Source organism: Pelophylax lessonae, assembly GCF_965119305.1.
Source record: "Pelophylax lessonae genome assembly, chromosome: 5".
NCBI lineage: Eukaryota > Metazoa > Chordata > Amphibia > Anura > Ranidae > Pelophylax > Pelophylax lessonae.
Window position 1 is genome coordinate 461,493,890 of NC_138772.1, and position 15,459 is coordinate 461,509,348.

The following is a 15,459-nucleotide window of genomic DNA, read 5'->3' on the forward strand; positions in this document are numbered from 1 at the left end:
GAGGTGAGCGGCCATTGTACTTATTTTTGGATTAGCTCACATTGGTGACACCTACTGGCAAATTTGAAGATTCACAAGAGTCGCTATATCCATTTGGAGCACTATTTGCCCTTCTGCACATGGATACTTTGATTGGATGATATATTCACTCACTATTTAGTGCAATAATTCCATTTGTTTACCATTTTACCTTGTTTATTTTTACACTTTGATTGGATGATATATTCACTCACCATTTAGTGCAATAATTTCATTGGCTTTACCTTCTGTATTTTTGAAGCACTGTAATTGCATTGCACTGGTGTACGCATGAACTTTCTTTTTTAGTTTTTTATATTTGTGCATCTTATCATCATTTATCCTTTAACACAAATTATTTATTTTGTACAGTGCACTTTGGATGTTTTACATTTTTTTGCATTATTCCCTCACTGTGTATTATGTGATTCATGATGTTTTTAGATCCATTTAATTCCTATTAGATTGATTTATTAGAGTGATTGCCATATATTGTGTTTACTGGTCATCTTCACCTTTCTACATTCTGTTACGCATACTTAATGCGTAGTATGCGATTCACAGTGAATCAAAATTTTTTCATCATTTAATAAACCTATTGATCCATTGAGAAAACAGCGCCGATTGTGGTGACACTTTAGAATTGCCAGCTTTGTTTTCTCCTTACATTTAATTTTACATTTTTATATCCATCCATCTTTGTTTATTTATCTACACATCCTCTTTTCAATACTTCAGTGGTAGCGCATTGGCCTTTTGTCTATTATATTATGCAGGTTAACTGTGTCTGTAGTGTAATTTAAAAAAGTAATAAACCCAAAAGCAAAGATTTTGTTTTACACTGCAGCTTTCCAATTCTTAGATGTGATGGTTTTATTAGTTTTCTTTTTAGGCTTTCTTTCTTTTTCTTTTCACTTGGTGATCTGGCCAGTAAGTCTGTTGTTTCTCAACAGAACAATCTGTCCTGCAGCTTTAGCAGTTAGAGGGTTGAGAGAAACCATTTAATACTCCCAGGGATTCTTACAATGGTCAGCTTCTATTCTTTTATGTAAAACCTTTATCCCAAAAGGAAAAAACTTTAGCTGTGATGGCTTAACCACTTGCCGACCAGTCACTGGGACTGTACTGGGGCAAAGTGGCTCGATTCCGTCCAGCGACGTAGACCTACGTCGCTGGACTCCTCCCCTTGTGGGCGGTGCTCACGCGCCGCCGGAGGCTTGCTCCCGCTGTTTTCAGTCACAGCGGGAGTCGGGCCAGGGGAGGAGCAGCGGTGATCACCGCCGCTCTTCCCCGATCGTCGGGGAATTGAGTCTGAAGATCGGCCCGCTTGTGTAAACATAGCAGGTGGATCTCCTAAGTGACCATCAGTGACAGATTGCAGGGTTCGGCATAGCTGAACATGCGATCTGTCCCTGTGTCACTCAGTCACCTCCCCCCACACACGTTAGTAAGCACCAGGCATACATTAACCCCTCCCTCTCCAATAAAATTAACCCCTTCCCTGCCAGTGTCATTTTTACAGTAACAGTGCATATTTATAGCACTGATTACTGTAGAAATGTCACTGGTACCCCCAAAAGTGTCAAAAATGTCAGTCAAGGGTCCGATCTGTCCGCCGCAATGTTGCAGTCCCGCAAAAAAAATTGCAGATCGCCGCCATTACTTGTTAAAAAAAAAAAACACCAAAAATGACAGAAATCTTTCCCTTAGTTAGTAAACGCAATAACTTTTGAGCAAACCAATCAAAATATGCTTATTGTGATTTTTTTTTTACCAAACATAGGTAGCAGAAAACAAATTGGCCAAAAATTTAAAAAAATTTTGATTTTTACATTTTTTTGGGGGGGAATTTCATATTAAAAAAATGTGAAAAATATTGTTATTTTTTCAAAATTTATGCTCTTTTTTTGTTTATAGCACAAAAAGTAAAAATCGCACAGGTGATCAAATACCACCAAAAGAAAGCTCTGTTTGTGGGAAAAAAGGACGTAAATTTTGTTTGGGTACAGCATTGCACGACCGCGCAATTGTCAGTTAAAGTCGCACAGTGCCGAATCACAAAAAGTGGCCCAGGCGTAAGACAGCAAAATCCTCCGGTGGTAAAGTGGTTAAAAAATGTTAGCTGGCATTTGGCTTCAATTTGTTTAGTGTATCTAAATCTGCTAGTGTATCTAATGGGCCATACACACTATAAGATTTTCTGAAGACTTTTTCCTTTAAATTTACCAAAACCATATAAAATGAGGTCAAACCTAAACACTTTCAATTTGTATGCAATCTGGCAGGCCCTTGCACTACATAGAAAAGGTAAATCTGAAAGAAATCTAACCACAAAAGTTGGACAGTGTGTATCACTTCCCTTCCCACAGATTGTCAATGCTGCTGTCTAAAGGCTTCTATTGCTCCTTTATCCAGAGTGGAGGCACTCTCTTACTGGTCAGATCACCAGATAAAAACAAAGAAAGAAAAGCCTAAAAAAGACAACTGATTCAGCCACCATTTATTGATTGGTAAATTTCAACATACTACACTTTGCTTTTGGGTTTATTATTGCTTTAAGCACATAGTCCAGCAGTTTTCTATTTGCTTTACTTTACTGGATTAGTTTTGTAATCCTGCACTGTAGTTATTACAAAAATTGACTGCTTTAATTCACTACATATTCATAAACACTGGTCTTGATTAATCAAGTTGCAAAGCTATAAAAGGCATCCCAAAATGCTCTTAAGGCAGAACAAAAAATATCACTAAAAGGTTGAGTTTTTTTTTTTCAGAACAGACATGCAAACTCTCTTTTGCCCCCCCCTCGGGGTTGTAGAGACAATATAACAAAAAAGATTGTGCACTTTGCAGTTGCCCTCTGCAAGTGTACATGCTCCAGAGCTTAGTAAATGAGGTAAAGCTTTACTTTGCAAAGAATACCCGATCATGTGCAAGGAAAAAAAACGCATTTATGCTTGCACTTGATTGGATGATGGAAGCCAGCAGAGCGTCTGCTCATTTACTAAGCTCTGGAGCAACTGTACTTTCAGAGTGCAACTGCACTTTGCAAAGTGCAAAGTCTATTTTTCTTTGGTAAATCCACCCCAGAGTATCTTGTTCATGCCATCAACAGCCTAGGACACTCAGTTAGCTAACAACTCACTAAGTTTGACCCCAGGTCATTTTGAACTACAAAGGTTCAAATTGTTCCTGTTGCATCAAAGCTTGCATGCTCCATCCTGTCTCCTCCATTTCCATTGGACATAGATTGTCTGTCGTGGTGATAAGTCAAGACTTAAAGATATATTGGAATTTTTCAGATCAGAATGACCTGGCAGTTGGGCATTATGCTGGGTACTGCAGGGTGTTGAAAGCACACATGGGAATGAGCCAGGTAACGTCATCAAGTTATATCAGGAAGTGACCAGGACATACCAGGAGAAAACAGCAATATTGCCTTCTGGATTTGTGTTTAAAAAGCGGTTACACCTATATGCACTTAGGCTTGGTGCACAAAAACATGTGAGTGTGATACTTTAATCTTTTTAATAAATGTTTTGTTCTTTACAGAAAGCGCTATGAGTCCTGTATGCTTTCCTTTGAGTGACAATATCTGGGAGGGCAATACAAAGTAAAAATGGGAATGATGCAACTAATCCTTAAAGGAGAAAGGCTCATTTTGACCTTTATAATATACAGGTAAACTCATTAAGGTGAGAGCACAACCAGGGAGAATACCACAAGGGGGTGGAGGGAGTGATTTGTATGGGAATTTCTACAATTTGTATATTACAGCTCATGAACATATTTTTAGCATGACGGACATTTTAAAAATACAATTTTATTGAAGGATCACAATGATGTACAAACATTTGATCTCACTTTTTTATGCACAATATACAGCTATTATTGCTAGAATGGTGTTTATGCACAGGAGGAGGATGTTTTTTTTATTGATTTTTTACACTTTTGGTCAGTAGCACTGGAAGTATTTTAATTGTTTTATTTATGTAAGAAGTACATAAAAATGCCAGCAAGCTGTTAAGTTAAAATAAGGGGTAGTAGGGCAGCACATGATTTTTACACATTTATTTTGATCACATATAGGATAAATGCTTAATTATTTTACAGTAATTTGAACGATTTCTCTTTCCTATGCTATTGATGTCACCCAGTAACTCAAATGTATACATCTCATTAGAATAATTGGAGCTGAGATTCCATGAGATTTGCAAACTGCAGTTTTCACAGTCTGGTTGGTAATCATTTGATTTCTTTGGTAAACTTTTAAACAATATATGTTACAATGTGATCATATGGTGTACACACACATATGGGCATCCTCAGAATTTTTTTCAGGGGGGGGGGGCATAATTTTAAGGTCACCCATGCTCCAGCCCTTTTCACAAATGTCATGAAGGGGAGGGGCTTCGTTATTATACTTATTTTGAGTATTTATTTTTAAAGAGCAAACAGCAGCATTTATTTTTAAAGCATTTGTTAACCTAAAAAAAAATGATCCTGTTCCCTTGCAGCATGTTATACAGCACAGTGCTGAAATACCTGGCTGATTCTGCCTGGCTATGTCCTCTCCTCTGTAAACTGACCATGGTAAATAATGGCTGCTGAGACCTGACACTGTGGTCAGTTTACGTACCTCCGTCATCCGAAGCCCTCCTGTCCTCCTCTGTCCTCTCTCCCTCCTCTCTCACTGCCTGTCTGCTCCTGCTCCCTCCTACCCTCCTGCTGCTGTAGTTTCATTTAAAGTTTCATATACTGTCTACAGTCTGTTTAATAATCCTTTGTGCCCCTGTGTATGTGTTTTATAAAAATAAGTCATTCTTTACAAGTTTTCAGAACGCAACTCATCGCTCACGTGACCCGCAGCTTCTCTCTTCCTCTCCCCCTCCTCCCCTGAAAGGGGAAGTTGAGATTCCGGGGGGGGCATTTGCTCCCCCTTGCCCCTACCTGCGGATGCCCATGCACACATATTTGATGGCATATTTGATGGCTGTCTACAATAGGGCCCAAGCTTGATTTGCTACACTTCAATAGTTACAAGTGTTGGTCTGCCTCAAAGAATGTTGGCTATATTCTCATTATGACTTGTGCATAGATGTGCGCAGGCTATTGCATTAGGGTGTTCATCCTAAACCTGTAACACACATGCCTTTTTCTGCAGCCTCAGCAATTGCTAGCTATGCTACAGTTATGAATGAACACAGTAAGTGAGTGTGTTCATTTAGAAAATGAAGGCACCAGTGAATTACATATTTTTTACCCATTTCCCCCACTCTCCATTCTAAAACTTCCCCCGCAGCTGCTGGGGGGAGAGGAAGGAAGCTAGCAGCACTTTGGGGTGGAGGGGAAACCCAAGCAGTAAGGGTAATTGGCACCGCACGTAGTGATTAGGATGTGCCCAGGCACACCTGGCACATCCCCTGCACACGCCTTGGACCTTGTGTTAACAAAACTTTAAAGTTTGCATGAAAGTACATTGCAGCCTATAGATATACTGCAAATGGGACCCATAGAACTTGAGTCAGGGGAGGTGAAAGGGTATAGGCATCCTGGTTTGAAGGATATGAATTGACTGGCAACAGAGTAAAAGTCCAACTCCCCTCATACTCATTAAATTTCTGCCAAATAGCATTGATCCAAGAAAAGAAAAACAAATAACTTTGGCTTTCATTTAGGTCAACTGTGGAATTGATCAACTGCTTATACTAAATTAAAACACTGTCATATTTGATGACTGGCTTGCAAATGTTAAAGAATGATAACACAATGTTAGCTGCACTAGACAGTTTTTGAGTGAAAAGCTTTTGAATTTAACAGGTGCAAATTTATTATCCTGGCTCCAAATCCTTTCACTGGGCATCTTAAGTCAAGACTACAAAGTACAATACCAGTGCAGTGATATATATTACTTTAATCTCCATTAAATATAGGAGTTTTACTGGCAAATGTTATGCAGCTGTCATTACAAATAATGCAAATACATGCTACTCTACAAAGGCCAAACAATATTCTTACTAATGACCCCATACATAATTCTTAAAATTCTGTTTTGCTCCATACTTTAAAATATTCCAAAAATGCACACATTGAGGACAGGCCTTTGAAGAATTAACCATCAGGAAAAAAACTCATTTTAATTTTAGATGCAGCTGGGGAATAATGACAGAGAAATCTTTTTTTTTTTTAACATGATTACAGTTTCTAAAAATATACACTCCATCACCCTAATGGGCAAGTCTTTAAAGAGTCGTACTAGTTTTTATAGGATGTCATAATGTCAGGAAAGTGTAGACTATCATTCTCGCCAAATGGAAAAAAGATGAGTAGCGTGTATGCTATATATTAATTTCCTTCGCGTTGTCTAAAGAATGATGTTTAAAGAGGTCATTTTTTTTACATATTTATTTTTCAGTCAACTCATAAATGCATTTTAATACATTCCGACAAGAGTGTTGAGAAATTGATGCCTCTCATTCGTTTATCTTGGGTTCCCATACACTATCTCTTGGCAGAAAAAAACGATTGTATAAGAATCACAGGGCAAACTAAATGAAATACAAAAAAAAAAAAAATAGTTTTGAAAATATATTTTTTTTCTTTGGGGAAACTTTTGAACTTAGTGGGTTTTAATGATAAAGCAAGAAAAATAATTTACTTTGAGAATGTTACACACTGAGCCTTAGGACTGATGAGATGATTAATGAAGCAGGTTGGAGAAAAAGTTTTACTAGGAATATTTAGAATGGCCAATTAGATTTTTTTTGGTATTCACAGTGAGGAGACAATATGATTTTCTTTGGTTGAAGATTTCAGGCAATGGAATGTACGATCTCATTAAAAATCTTAAAGTGGCAAAGTTCATTAAACTATTAATAATGTAGAATATCTGCTGTTAGAACAAAAGTATCTTTGTCCCTGGGTATATATATTTAAAGAGTAAAACGGAAAAATCCTGAGTAAAATATTAGCATATCATTACTCTCCATAGTCTGACATGATTCCACTTGTTTTATAAAAAGGCTTATTATAAGACACAACTTGGAGTGGAAAACCTCTGGGTATAACTCTCTGCTAAGAATGACATTTAAATATAAAGATATAGATAACAGGAAATATATCATTGGGCCAAGGTCAATTTTAGGTGGTAATATTGATTTAGAAACATTACATCACAACATGTTACATCAAATAAATGCATGCTGAGAAAACTGGGAAATTTTAAGAAGAACCCCAGCCTAATTATAAGACAGGATTTTATTTTAGGTAGACAAGCCTTTCTAATTACTAAAAATAGCACAATTTATTGCTGTACATTTTTTTTATTAGGGCCTACTTATAAGCCTATTTACAAAAAGAGTTGCACAACACAGTTGGTTGAACTAGATGGACTTTTGCCTTTTTTCAACCTGACTAACTATGTAACACACAGTAATGCCTCATGCAGATTACAGTCCTTTGGAATTTTAGGACTATCCCTTACTGTTATTTAAAAAAAATCTGCACCAAGGTCTTCAATATTAGTAAAATATAAGCTCTTATATTATTTGACAAAATGGAAAACCCTTGTTCACATCCTGCTATGCTTCTGTCAAACTTTGAGTAAGCCATCCAGATTCAAAACTTAGCAATATTTGAACAGTGGTTTTACATTTTTGCACTGCCTTATGGTACTATAATAGAATAACTAATGTTTTACTATTATTATTATTACTAATATTACTTTACCTTGGCCAAGATTGTTGGTAGGTGCAGTTAGCTTACCTGCCACTAGATGACTCTGATTCTTTTTATAGCATGGTAAAGGAAAAGTTTAAATTAGGTGTTAACTCCCCTTTTAGAGTAAACCCTCCTTTATTGATGTCATATGTGTAGTTAGTACCCATATAAATGGTAGTGTTGAAGGGGCCTAAGTAGAGGGGTCATAGGAGTGAGATCCCCCAGAACTGCTAAGATATAACCTCCTGCAGTACTGAACTAAAAGGCCCTTTGCAGGCTGAAGTTCCAGAAGAGTTGGGAGGAATATCTGTAGTCATTGTGTTTACCCTGATCTTCTTCTGCATAAGGGCTTGGAGGCCTGGACAGAGTCCTCTGATGTGAGTAATGGCAAATCATGGTAATGAGTGTGCCATCTGGGAGCATGCCCGGCTGGGCAGAGCTATGAAAGGGACATTGGGAAGATAATAATATACATATAATATAAAGGAAGCACCTTGATCCTCACCTGCAGGTCCTGTGATTTGGCGATAGAAACTTTATACTGTTGACTTACTATACACAGGGAAGTGGTCCCAAGTCTGTGATGAGAGGAATGGAGGAGAGGGAACATGATTTAAGAGATGTGCACTTGCACTTTGCGCTGAAATGACTGCTACAGAATGTCTAACTTTGCATGTAGCATTTTGCACCAAAGATTCTGCCAGTGTGATATGTCACAGAAAAGTTACAGTAAAGTGCAGCAAATGCATTTATGTGAGTGGGCCTCAGGTCAGAAGTTTGACACAATATGGCAAAGAAAGGGTGGTTGTCCTTTCCGAGAAGAAGAAAGGCTTTGACTTGTACTATGTGACACCAACTCCTACCAATTGTAGTCCCCCTTACAAGACCACTTTTTGTAAAAGCCAAATAATAGGTACATATATATTATTCCTATCTATCTGATACCCTCACCTACTTGATGGAGAACAAAGCTCAAACAGGAGGTCATGCAGAAAAAAAGTTCAGTTCAAATGCCACTTTGCCTCTTAAAACAGAGTGGTTTCACAAACTTTCACACCTTCCATCTTGTTTTTGGACTATCATCATCTGCCTTGACTCATTCCAAGGTGATTTACATTAGGTAACTGGTTATACTGTAAATGCTAGGGTATGTTTCTGACACTCATTAGAATGTGGAAAAAACAATGAAATGTCTTCAGCATTGCAGAACAAGTCCAATTGAATGTGACTAACTACTAGAAGCTATACAATGACCTTTATTAACTTCTTTTGAAAAAAAAAATGTTTTTTTGGTGGTTTTTGTTTGGAAACAATAAGTAAAAAACTGTCTTATGTATGTTTAAATTACTGATGCAGGCATTATAGTTGGTGTCCCTCTGATAGAAAGGTCACAAAAAAATGTGGGTCCCCCACTATGTCAATACAAACCTGTACACTATTCTGCATCAGTTTAATGCTGCGATTTGGAGCCCACCAAAAAAAAAAAAAAATGATCTTCTACCCCAGGGGTGGCTGTCATGGTCTTACCTTCTTGCTGTTCTCCTTCGTTTGACATGTGCTGGTGGCCATCTTGGTTTCTGGGTTTCTTGTAGCCTCCCACCCTGCGGCTCCTCCTTCCCACTGGGAGGAGCTGGATGCTTAGCTCATATATATAGGAGGTCTGTGGCTTCAGTTCCCTGCTTGGTCCTCCTGTGTTCACATGCTTCTAAGACTGTTGCTGCTTCTGGTTCCTGTTCCTGGCTTCGTCTGACTACCCTGCTGGTTCCTGATCCTGGCTTCGTCTGACTACCCTGCTGGTTCCTGATTCCGGCTTCGTCTGACTACCCTCCTGGTTCCTGACCCCTGGCTTCGCTAAGACTCTGCTCGGTTTCGCCATCCGTTTGGACTTTTGCTTTATAGCTTGTTTTTCAATAAAGCTTTCTTATTTTCACTTATCTGTTGTTGTACGTCTGGTTCATGGTTCCGTGACATTAGGACCAAGCCCTGAATTCTGACGGTACAGGGCCATCCTCGCTACCCACGCTGGTTGCCAGACTTGATCAGCAGGATCACCTGTTGGGTCGGTTCGCCGTGGCGTTGCAAACCCTGCTTGAACGCACGGCACCACAGGCCATGAATTCTGACGGTACAGGGCCATCCTCACTACCCACGCTGGTTGTCAGACTTGATCAGCAGGATCACCTGTTGGGTCAGTTCGCCGTGGCGTTGCAAACCCTGCTTGAACGCACGGCTCATTTCGCTTCCGTTGCCGATGGGTCGGTTGTCGCTCCTGGGCCCGCTCCTACTGCCGCTCCGGTTGTTGCGCCAGAGTCTACCCCGACACCTGTTGTTGCGCCTGCGGTGTTTCGGGGTATGTCCGGTTCTGCCCCCCTTCCACAACACTTTGGGGGAGAGCCAACTCAGTGCCGAGGTTTCCTTAACCAGGTGGGCATTTATTTCGAGTTGCTGCCACATGCCTTTCCTACTGAGAGATCAAAGGTGGGCTTCTTAATCTCGCTGCTCTCGGACAAGGCCTTGGCCTGGGCCAGCCCTTTATGGGAGAACAACAATCCGGTGGTTGCCGAGTTTTCCGGTTTTGTTGCTTCTCTTCGGAAGGTATTCGATGTGCCGGCTCGTGCTGCCTCTGCTGCGAAGCTCCTTATGTCCATCAGACAGGGTTCACGATCCGTAGCTGAATACGCCATTGAGTTTCGTACCCTGGCAGCAGAGGTGGGCTGGAATAATGAGGCTCTGGTCGCTGCTTTCTCTCATGGTCTCTCGGATGCCTTGAAGGATGAGGTTTCAGCTAAGGACCTACCAGTGGAGCTCGAGTCTCTTATTTCTTTCCTGATTTTGATTGACACCAGACTCAGGGAGAGACCTTCCTTTAAGGAGAGTCTGCGGAGGCCTCCTAACAGATCGGCGCCTACCTTTGCTGTCCCACCCGTGCCTCCCTCTCCTCCCACGCCTCCTGGGGGTGACTTGTCTGGGGGTAAACCCATGCAGCTGGGGTTTGCTCGCCTGTCCGAGGGGGAGAGGATACTCCGGAGACGCGAGGGCCGATGCATGTACTGTGGTCTCGGTGGGCATTTTCGGTTGGCATGTCCGAACCGTCCGGGAAACGCTCGCACCTGAGATCCTGTCGGGGGCAGATCTTGGGTGGAGTCTCCTCGTCCCCAGTTTCCCGTGTTGACAAACCACTGATCACTGTTGTCCTCTCCTGGGTCGGGGGCTCGGTGACGACCCAGGCGTTGGTGGACTCTGGTGCTGGTGGTTTGTTCATTGATAGTGTGTTCGCTGCCGCCAATTCCATTCCTCTGCAGGCTCGAGGTTCTCCTCTGGCTCTTGAGGCGATAGACGGCAGACCCCTTCTGCCGCCACACGTGACTCATGAGACCCTTCCAGTGGGGTTAGCCATTGGTGCCGTCCACAGAGAGTCGGTCTGCTTCCAGGTTATTTCGTCTCCACACTACTCGGTGGTCTTGGGGTACCCCTGGCTCCAGAAGCATAATCCGATTTTCGATTGGAGATCGGCCGAGATCCTCTCGTGGTCACCGCAGTGTGGGACTAGTTGCATCCATGGTCCTGTCAAGTTGCTGTGTACTTCCTCGGACTCTCTGTTGCCTCCTGAATACAAGGAGTACCGGGATGTATTCGATAAGGTGCGCGCGGTTGCCCTACCTCCGCACCGCCCATACGATTGTGCCATCGAGTTACAATCTGGTGCCGTTCCTCCTCGTGGCAAAGTCTATCGACTGTCGGTAGCGGAGAATGAGGCCATGGAGGAGTACGTGAGGGAGGCGCTTTCACGCGGACACATTCGCAAATCCTCGTCCCCGGCAGGGGCTGGATTTTTCTTTGTGAAAAAGAAGGGCGGTGAGTTGAGGCCTTGCATCGATTACAGGGGTCTCAATCGCATCACGATCAAGAACGCTTACCCGATACCCTTGATTTCCGAGCTGTTCGATCGCCTTAAAGGGGCCACGGTCTTTACCAAACTCGACCTGAGGGCGGCATATAACCTCGTAAGGATCAAGGCGGGCGATGAGTGGAAGACCGCGTTTAACACCAGGACCGGTCATTATGAATCCTTGGTTATGCCCTTTGGGCTGTGCAATGCGCCCGCAGTCTTTCAGGAATTCATCAACGATGTTTTCCGTGACCTGTTGCAGCAGTGTGTGGTGGTCTATTTGGATGACATCTTGGTATATTCTGAGTCCATGGAGACCCACATTCTGGATGTCAGACGAGTGTTGCAACGGTTACGAGAGAACAAGCTGTTCGGTAAGCTTGAGAAATGCGAATTTCACCGATCCCAGGTAACCTTCTTAGGTTACATCATTTCCGCTGAGGGGTTCTCCATGGATCCTGAGAAGGTTTCGGCTGTCTTACAGTGGCCCCAGCCCAGTGGTCTTCGCTCCCTGCAGCGCTTTTTGGGCTTCGCCAATTATTATCGGAAGTTCATCAGGGACTTTTCCATGCTAGCCAAGCCTCTCACGGATCTGACCAGGAAGGGCAGTAATTCCCAGGTCTGGCCGCCCGAGGCCATCCGAGCTTTTGAGGCTCTAAAGTCCGCCTTTGTGTCGGCTCCGATTCTGTCGCATCCCAACCCTGGGTTGCCCTTTGTCCTCGAGGTGGACGCGTCTGAGACGGGAGTAGGCGCCCTTCTGTCTCAGCGTAGAACACCAGAGGGTCCTCTGCTTCCTTGTGGGTTTTACTCCCGGAAACTGTCTTCCGCGGAGTGCAACTACCAGATTGGTGACAGGGAGTTGTTGGCCATCGTGCAGGCTCTTAAAGAATGGAGGCACTTGCTCGAGGGTTCGGTGGTTCCGGTCCTCATCCTGACGGACCACAAGAATCTGACCTACCTTTCTGAGGCCAAGAGATTGACACCACGTCAGGCCAGATGGGCTCTGTTCTTGTCACGTTTTAATTACGTGGTCTCCTACCTACCCGGTTCCAAGAACATCAGGGCGGATGCCTTATCACGGCAGTACTCCGACCTGTCCAGGGAGGAGTCGATTCCGACTTCGGTCATACCTCCGAATCAGATCCTGGCTGCCATTCGCACCAGCCTGACCTCTCCCCTGGGTGAGCAGATTTTGGCGGCTCAATCTGGTGCTCCCTCTGGGAGACCCAACGGCAGATGTTTTGTGCCTGAGGAGTTGCGCACTCGGTTGTTGCGAACCTACCATAACTCCAAGACCGCGGGGCATCCTGGAAAGAATCAGCTGTCCTGGGCTGTTTCACGTCTGTTCTGGTGGCCTTCCCTACGTTCCGACATCGCCGCATATGTAGCGGCATGCTCCGTTTGTGCCCAGAGTAAGTCCCCTCGGCACCTTCCGTTGGGCCTTCTGCAACCCTTAGCCACCGGGGAACGCCCATGGTCACACCTGGGGATGGATTTCATTGTGGACCTCCCTGCATCCCGAGGCCATACGGTCATTCTCATGATTGTGGATCGGTTTTCCAAAATGTACCACTGTGTTCCTCTCAAGAAGTTACCCTCTGCACAGGAGTTGGCCACGATTTTTGCCAGGGAGGTCTTCCGGTTGCACGGTTTGCCCAAGGAGATTGTGTCGGATCGGGGGAGTCAATTTGTGTCCAGGTTCTGGCGCGCCTTTTGCTCCCAGTTGGGGATTCATCTCTCCTTCTCCTCGGCCTACCACCCTCAGTCCAATGGGGCCGCAGAACGATCCAATCAGGCCTTGGAGCAATTCCTTCGTTGCTATGTCTCCGATCACCAAGACAATTGGGTTGACCTCCTGCCTTGGGCTGAGTTTGCCAGGAACACGGCGGTGAACTCTTCCTCTGGGACGTCTCCCTTCATGGCCAACTATGGGTTCCAACCTGCCGTGTTACCGGAGGTATTCTCTCCCCAGGATATTCCGGCTGTGGAGGATCACCTTTCCGTCCTACGTGCTTCTTGGGTACAGATCCAGAGGTCCCTTGAGGTCTCTGCGCAGCGCCAGAGACTCCAGGCTGATCGCAGACGAGCGCCTGCTCCTTCCTACCAGGCCGGAGACCGTGTATGGTTGTCCACCCGCAACCTCAACCTTCGAGTGCCCACTCCCAAGCTGGCGCCTCGCTTTGTTGGTCCCTTCCGAGTGCTTCGCAGGGTAAACCCGGTAGCCTATGCCCTTGCGCTTCCTCCTGGCATGCGGATCTCCAACGTGTTTCATGTCTCCCTGTTGAAGCCACTGGTGTGTAATCGTCTCACTTCCTCGGTTCCTCGGCCTCGTCCGGTCCAAGTGGGCAATCGTGAGGAGTATGAGGTGAGCAATATCCTGGACTCACGCCTGGTCCGCGGTCGGGTGCAGTTTTTGGTTCATTGGCGTGGTTATGGTCCAGAGGAGCGTTCCTGGGTTCCCTCCGCAGATGTCCATGCTCCTGCCTTGCTCCGAGCCTTCCACGCACGCTTCCCTCAGAAACCGTTCTTTACTCCGCGGAGGAGGGGCCCTTGAGGGGGAGGTACTGTCATGGTCTTACCTTCTTGCTGTTCTCCTTCGTTTGACATGTGCTGGCGGCCATCTTGGTTTCTGGGTTTCTTGTAGCCTCCCACCCTGCGGCTCCTCCTTCCCACTGGGAGGAGCTGGATGCTTAGCTCATATATATAGGAGGTCTGTGGCTTCAGTTCCCTGCTTGGTCCTCCTGTGTTCACATGCTTCTAAGACTGCTGCTGCTTCTGGTTCCTGTTCCTGGCTTCGTCTGACTACCCTGCTGGTTCCTGATCCTGGCTTCGTCTGACTACCCTGCTGGTTCCTGATTCCGGCTTCGTCTGACTACCCTCCTGGTTCCTGACCCCTGGCTTCGCTAAGACTCTGCTCGGTTTCGCCATCCGTTTGGACTTTTGCTTTATAGCTTGTTTTTCAATAAAGCTTTCTCATTTTCCCTTATCTGTTGTTGTACGTCTGGTTCATGGTTCCGTGACAGTGGCAAACTCAATTTAATTGAGGGCCAAATAAGCAATATAATTGCCCTCAAAAGGGCCGGTTGTATCTGTAAGACTAGATGTTCAGAGCATCCCCTACCCTTGCATAAGACGTCAGGAGCCTCCATCAGAAGTTGTGTCCTCCATCCTCCCTTACATTACAGTGCACCACCCTTAACATGTGCTGCTGCTGGGAGGAAGCTGGAGGCATTGCTGGAAAGTAGAAAGCACAGGGGCTGGAAGAGGGCCAGAGGGCCACATTAAATGGCCCAGAGGGCCGGATTCGGCCCGCGGGCCTTTTGTTTGACACATGTGTTCTACCCTCAAACCCCAGCTCTTCTGCATCACCTTTAAGCCCCATAACAATCACTAATTAAAAGAATGGTAACAAATAATGTTGTGGTGTTTATATAGACTGAATCAATTACCTCGTTAACTAATTGGAATGTGGGAACTAGAAGGTTCCACAACATTCTCGTGCACTAGTTATTTATGATATTTATTTATTTACATAGTTACATAGTTAGTCAGGTTGAAAAAAGACACAAGTCCATCGGGTTCAACCAAAAAAAAAACAAAAAACAGTATTGAAAATCCAACCATACAATCCCATATACACAATCCTATACCCGTTGTTGATCCAGAGGAAGGCGAAAATAAACCCCAGCAAAGCATGATCCAATTTGCTAAAGCAGGGGAAAAAAAATCCTTCCTGATCCCCCAAGAGGCAATCGGATATTCCCTGGATCAACTTTACCTAAAAAAAATGTAATACCCATTTATATTATGTACACCTAGGAAAGTATCCAGAC